Source organism: Nomascus leucogenys, chromosome 22a, assembly GCF_006542625.1.
Source record: "Nomascus leucogenys isolate Asia chromosome 22a, Asia_NLE_v1, whole genome shotgun sequence".
Lineage (NCBI taxonomy): Eukaryota > Metazoa > Chordata > Mammalia > Primates > Hylobatidae > Nomascus > Nomascus leucogenys.
Window position 1 is genome coordinate 65,402,582 of NC_044402.1, and position 7,473 is coordinate 65,410,054.

The following is a 7,473-nucleotide window of genomic DNA, read 5'->3' on the forward strand; positions in this document are numbered from 1 at the left end:
TACAAGAATTTTTTTCTTGACTCCATGACGCATCAAAGATTTTCTTCAGATTATCTAGTTATTCTTTCCTAGACTTTTAACCTTCAGCTCCTTTATCCCAGTGCTATATGTTTGATTTTGTCCTTTCAGGTAATATCAATGATCGGGTTGTCATATCAGATCAACATGCTTATCCAGTATCAAACATCAGTAAAAATTTCAAGGATCTAAGTAATCATGAGGCAAAGGAAAACAGGAAGGTGCAAGACCACCAATGCAACTCCTAGATGCTATTTTTGGCTGCATCTCTTAATCTCTTAAGCAATAAATTTCCTAATTAGTCTCCATTCAAAACCTTTCAATAGGCTTCAGAAGTAATTAGTATAATATTCACCATCTTAAACTGATCTGCAAGAAGCTGAATAATCCTTTTTATATTTCCCTCTCCAATCTCACTTCATTCCACCCTCCCTCATTTCCTCTGCTCCAGTAGGATGAGCCCATTAAATTATCTCAAATTCCTCACGATTATTTTTACCTTATGGTGTTTCTGTTTGCTATTGCTCTGTTTGGAAGAGTGATCACTGTATTATTTGCTAGAATTGCTACTTCACATTAAACATTATTTCATCAACAGATTCTTTTGAGCACATAATCTAGGGGAGCTCCCCCCATTTTCTCTCAGAGCTCCCTATATTTCTTCTTATAGTAATCATCACAGTGTGTAATAATTCATTCCTGTGCTCAACAAATATTTATTGAAGACACTTAGGTGTCGAGTATTCAATTAGGCACTTTGAAATAGAACAATTAGCAAGACAGACCAAATTCCAAATTTCATGAAGTTCACACTCTAGCAGAGGAAAGAAAGAAAACTGTCTTGCAAATAAATACTTAATACAATGTCAGGAAATGACAAATGCTATGAACTAAACTTGGGAAGAGGATAGAGCATAATGAGGATAGGCTGAGAGGCAGAAATGTTCATTTAAATAAGATTATCAGGTAAATCATCTCTAAAGTGCTAAATGCTATTTGGAGCTTTGAATTTATCCTTTTAGTAATGAACAACCAATTGTAAGATTTTAAACAGAAGAGGGACAAAATCTGAATTGTGTTTTATGGAACAAGAACACAATACAAGTGAGAGAGCCATCAATAGATAATTTGATGGAGAAGACTTTCAGGCAAGAATAGTGAGTAAAATGTTACTGAGGTAGGAATGAACTTGGCATATTTGATTAAAGGCAAGAAGTCCATAATAGCTGGAGTAGAGGGAGCATGGTAAAGAAAATATTAAAAAGAGGTAAGAAACTTAGGAATCTCGTTATATGGTGCCCCCTAGGGTAGGTAAAGAATTGGGATATTATTATAATTAAGGTGGCAAATCATCAGAGTATATTAAAGAGTGATATTATTAGATCTAATATTGTGAAAGGGCAAGAATGGAAGCAAGACATCAGTTAAGAAGCTATTACCAGCTGGGCGCAGTGGCTCACGCCTGTAATCCCAGGGCTTTGAGAGGCCAAGGTGGGCAGATCACGAGGTCGGGAGATCGAGACCATCCTGGCTAACATGGTGAAACACCGTCTCTACTAAAAATACAAAAAAATTAGCCAGGCGTCGTGGCGGGCGCCTGTAGTCCCAGCTACTCAGGAGGCTGAGGCAGGAGAATGGCGTGAACCCAGGAGGCGGAGTTGCATTAGAGCTTGCACTGCACTCCAGCCTGGGCAACAGAGCAAGACTCCATCTCAAAAGAAAAAAAAAAAGCTATTCCCTAGAAAAGAAATTAAGTTAAATTGTACTAAATTATAAATATATGCGTGTATGTGTGTATATATATATATAAAATATACCATACTAATAAAATAGATATAATATGATCATCTCAAAAAATGCAAACCAATGCACTTAACAAGATTTAACAGCATTTAACGAAAACAATTTTCAGAAAACTATGAATAGAAAGTAACTTTCTTATTCTAATACGGAGCATCTGCAAAATCAATCCCTGAGCTAACCTTATACTTAGTAGTGAATGACTGAATGTTTTTTCTTTTTTTTCTTTTTTTTTAAATTATACTTTAAGTTTTAGGGTACATGTGCACAACGTGCAGGTTTGTTATATATGTATCCATGTGCCATGTTGGTGTGCTGCATCCATTAACTGGTCATTTAGCATTAGGTGTATCTCCTAATGCTATCCCTCCCCCCTCCCCCCTCCCCCCACCCCATGACAGGCCCTGATGTGTGATGTTCCCCTTCCTGTGTTCATGTGTTCTCATTGTTCAATTCCCACCTATGAGTGAGAACATGCAGTGTTTGGTTTTTTGTCCTTGCGATAGTTTGCTGAGAATGATGGTTTCCAGCTTCATCCATGTCCCTACAAAGGACATGAACTCATCATTTTTTATGGCTGCATAGTATTCCATGGTGTATATGGGCCACATTTTCTTAATCCAGTCTATCATTGTTGGACATTTGGGTTGGTTCCAAGTCTTTGCTATTGTGAATAGTGCCGCAATAAACATACATGTGCATATGTCTTTATAGCAGCATGATTTATAATCCTTTGGGTATATACTCAGTAATGGGATGGCTGGGTCAAATGGTAATTCTAGTTCTAGATCCCTGAGGAATCACCATACCGACTTCCACGATGGTTGAACTAGTTTACAGTCCCACCAACAGTGTAAAAGTGTTCCTATTTCTCCACATCCTCTCCAGCACCTGCTGTTTCCTGACTTTTTAATGATCACCATTCTAACCGGTGTGAGGTGGTATCTCATTGTGGTTTTGATTTGCATTTCTCTGATGGCCAGTGATGATGAGCATTTTTTCATGTGTCTTTTGGCTGCATAAATGTCTTCTTTTGAGAAGTGTCTGTTCATATCCTTTGCCCACTTTTTGATGGGGTTGTTTGTTTTTTTCTTGTAAATTTGTTTGAGTTCATTGTAGATTCTGGATATTAGCCCTTTGTCAGATGAGTAGATTCCAAATATTTTCTCCCATTCTGTAGGTTGCCTGTTCACTCTGATGGTAATTTCTTTTGCTGTGCAGAAGCTCTTTAGTTTAATTAGATCCCATTTGTCAATTTTGGCTTTTGTTGCCATTGCTTTTGGTGTTTTACACATGAAGTCCTTGCCCATGCTTATGTCCTGAATGGTATTGCCTAGGTTTTCTTCTAGGGTTTTTATGGTTTTAGGTCTAACGTTTAAGTCTTTAATGTTTTTTTTTCTTTTTATTACTTATCATTGAAAAGATGATTGCATCATTTTTTATCTGGAATCCATAATCAGGAATAAGGCAAATATGTTAGTTTGTACCATTTTTGTTCTGTAAACCAAAAAGTATATGAAACAAGTGTCAATGAATTTAGAAAGTTTATTTTACCAAGGTTAAGGATGCACCTGTGACACAGCCTCAGGAGGTCCTGACAACATATGCCCAAGGTGGTAGGGCTATAGCTTGCTTTTATACATTGTAGGGAGATATAATACATCAATCAATACATGTAAGATTTACATTAGTTCAATCTGGAAGGGCAGGACAATTCGAAAAAAGAGGGTTTCCAGGTCATAGGTAGATTTTAACATATTTGATTGGCAATTAGTTGAAAGACTTATTATCAGTAGAAAGCAATGTCTGGGTTGCATTAGGGCGTCATGGGGACCTAGGTTTATCACGCAGATGAAGCCTCCAAGTAGCAGGCTTTGGAGAGAATAGACTGTAAATGTTTCTTACCAGGCTTAAGGTCTGTGTTGATGTTAATGCTAGAGAGGTATAATGAGGCATGTCCGACCCCCACTTCCCACCATGGCCTGATACAGTCATTCAGTTAAAACTTGAGGGTGCCCTAGCCAAGGAGAGAGTCCATTCAGATGATTATGGAGAACCTTTGAATTTTTCTACTGGTTTACCATTCACTATTTAAATTATAGCCAATGCAATAAGTAAAGGAAAAAAATTAAAGGTATAGAGATTAAAAAGGCAGAAACTGCCCTAATTTGAAAATTAAAATGATCTGTTAGAAAATCTGAAGGAATCAACAAAAAAGCTACTAGAACTAGTAAGTTTAGCAAGGTCACATGATTAAAAGGAGGGAGGGTATCTTACTGATAGAGGAACAGAATAAGAATTACAGTGGAATTCTCACTAGAAACCATGCAAGCCATGCAAGCAAAAGAAAAAACCAAGATAATGATAAAGAGGATCACAGTTTTTACTGCTGTGTGCCAGGGGAGGTGGCAACAAATATAGATCGGAACTGATTTAAAGATTTGTGACACAGAACATGGCAGGACTCTGTGTCTTTAACTCTCTTATTCTATATCAAGAGCCAAACTTCACTCATCACTTTTGTTGATAAGATCTACAATGATGGTATTGTACAGCTGAAACTAAACATGAGAAAATAATGATTTCAAAGAAGCCTTGTGCTACATATGTGGGCATTATCTCAGTAAGAGCCTTCTGATCCAAATAGCTTTCAATGCACAGAAAACAATATTCATCAAAATAAGAGTATATATCTTTCCACATGCCTAAAATATATCTGGTACTGTTCTAGCAGTGAATCCATACAGGTCTGCAGCAACCTCAATTCTTGCCTCCTTAGAAGAAATAATTTGACCAATGGAGCATATGGCAGAAAGAGAGACCAAGGCAAGTTTTAGAGCAGGAATGAAAGTTTATTCAAAATCTTTAAAGCAGGAATGAAAGGAAGTAAAGTACACTTGGAAGAAGGCCAAGCAGGCAACTTGAGAGATCAAGTGCATAGTTTTGTCAGAGGTGTGTGAACCAGAGCAACTCCATCTTAAATAGGGGCTATGTAAAATGAGGCTGAGACCTACTGGGCTGCATTCCCAGATGGTTAAGGCATTCTAAGTCACAGGATGAGATAGGAGGTTGGCACCAGATACAGGTCATAATGATCTTGCTCATGAAACAGATTGCAGTAAAGAAGTCAGCTAAAAGCCACCAAAACCAAGACAGTGACAAGAGTGACCTCTGGTTGTCCTCACTGCTACACTCCCACCAGTGCCATGACAGTTTGCAAACGCCATGGAAACATCAGGAAGTTACCCTATATGGTCTAAAAAGAGGAGGCATGAATAATCGACCCTTTGGTTAGCATATAATCAAGAAATGACCATAAAACAGGCAACCAGCAGCCCTCATGGCTGCTCTGCCTATGGAGTAGCCATTCTTTATTCCTTTACTTTCCTAATAAACTTGCTTTCACTTACTCTATAGACTCACCCTGAATTCTTTCGTCTCTCAGATCCAAGAACCCTCTTTTGTGGTCTGGATCAGGACCCCTTTCCTGTAACATCTTTCCAGTGACCATGAAGAGATAATACTGAGGAGACTCCCAACCCAAAGGAAATAGACTGCAGCATTGATTGGCTGACTTTAGGTAAGTGGGGCACATATACCTGGGTAAAGAATGGGATTGGGTTAGAGGCCCACTTAGGGGAGTTAGAGTCTCTCCTAAGACAGAGTAGGTTAAAAGGCTCCTCTTAATAAAAGTAAGGATGCTTGACTGAACTTGGGTTCAAGGCCCAACTTAGGAAGGTTAGAGTCCTTCCTAAGATGTAAGGGGTTAGAGGCCACTCTCAGTAAAGTCCTTTTTGGCTAAAAACAGGTTTGGCACTACGGAATGTTAACCACTATTCTCTTTGTATTAATCTGCCTTGCACTTTTTGGTGACAGCTGTGGGTGACAGAATTAGGCATGTAAAGGATCATGGGACATGGGGAACTTCTTCCTCCATAAAAGGGGAAACTTGATTGCCAAAGGGAGTACTGGAAAAGATCCCTTCTCGATTGACAAGCAGCTGCCTGAACTTTTGATTCAGTGCCAGCTGCAATGGGTGGGTCTTTCTCTGGCCTCTCTGAGCGCCTCACTTCCCCCATTCTGCTGTAAGCAATGCTTTTCTCCCTTCCCCTTACTTTCTCTCTCTGTGCAAACCTGTTGAATGAATGGTAAAAATCAGTGTTTATTTTCTCTTTAAAGTTTTGATTAATGGGAAAAAGGATTTGTGAGGCTAGTCTTAAACTATAATAAATCTGGTGTGCTTTGTGTGTCTTTTTGTATTGTTCTGTCATAAAAAAAATGGTACTTTAGGATAGAATGTGGGCTTAGTACTCCCATAAGCTCACTGTTCAAGATGACCCAGCAAACTGGTCAGTTACAAACTTTGCTGCAAGTCCCTGAAAAAAAAAAAAAACACAAGAGAATTTAAAGTCTGGTATTTAACTATAGCCTATACAGTAGAATCTGCTATAGAGCCTACTATGAGGAATGCATTTCTAATCATTGCTTCTTTTACTCTAAACCATGGAAAAAGGAACTAACAAATGATGCCCTTCTAGAAAAGTAAAGGACTCCTGGCAATGTTCTTAGAAGTACCTGTACCGTTCCTCTCAGTAATGGAGATCTGCTTTCCACGTGCTCTCCAACACATTCAGGCACCAAACTTACAAGTCTTCTATTCTGGATTTGCCCTTCATACAAAATCTATCAACACTTTTTAAAAATCTCTTCATATTCCACCCTTTTGTCCTATTTCTACTACTACAAAATTAATCTGGGGAATTGTCACCACACTTATTTTTGCTGCCATCAATTTGTCAGCTCTGTAAATCACCCCATGCAGTGAGATCAGGTGGCTTTTATGAAATATTCTTTTGATCAAAGAATTTCCCAACCCTTCAAAATGTCAATGAAATTACTTTCCCATGTTATACAGAGAAACAAATCTCCTTAGACTTCTATACAAAGTTTCCCCAACCTTTTCAACAGTCTGTCTTTCTGTCTTGAATATGCCTTGTGATATAATGATTTATCTGCTTTTGTTCTTCAACTCTTTCTCCCTTCAAATCAAGCCATACATATTATTCAATAACAGTTCAAATGTCAAAACTTTCCTAGGTTTTACCCAGATCATATCAACTCACAGAACTCTCAATTACTGTATATATTTTTGGTCGCCCTACTTAGCATTAAACTACGCTGCCTAATAGTATTCTTTACTTATTCATATACATACTCCTTTCTCTCATAGTACTATGAGTCTTAGAAGTAAGAGATTTTATGTCCTTTTTTCCGTATTTTCTAAGAATCTATGTCAGGTCAACATTTACTCACTTAACAAATATTTACAAAGTAACACCTATATTTGGTATTGTGCTAGTTTTGGAGATACAGCAATAATCAAGACAGACATAGCCAATTTCTGAAATTCAGGTTCACCAACAATATCTGGCACCACAGCGCTCAAGTTGCTCTCATTCTGATATCATCAATGTGAATATTGGAACAATTAATAATTACAGGAATGACTCTTCTCCAAAAATGAAAAATAAGATATTCATAGTAAATGATAGACTATTATAGTGCTGAGAATGAATTGTTTGGTACTAGAAAGAAAGAACAAATAGGTAGGCAGAGATTTTGTGCATATATGTATTTGAAATGTCCAATTAATAA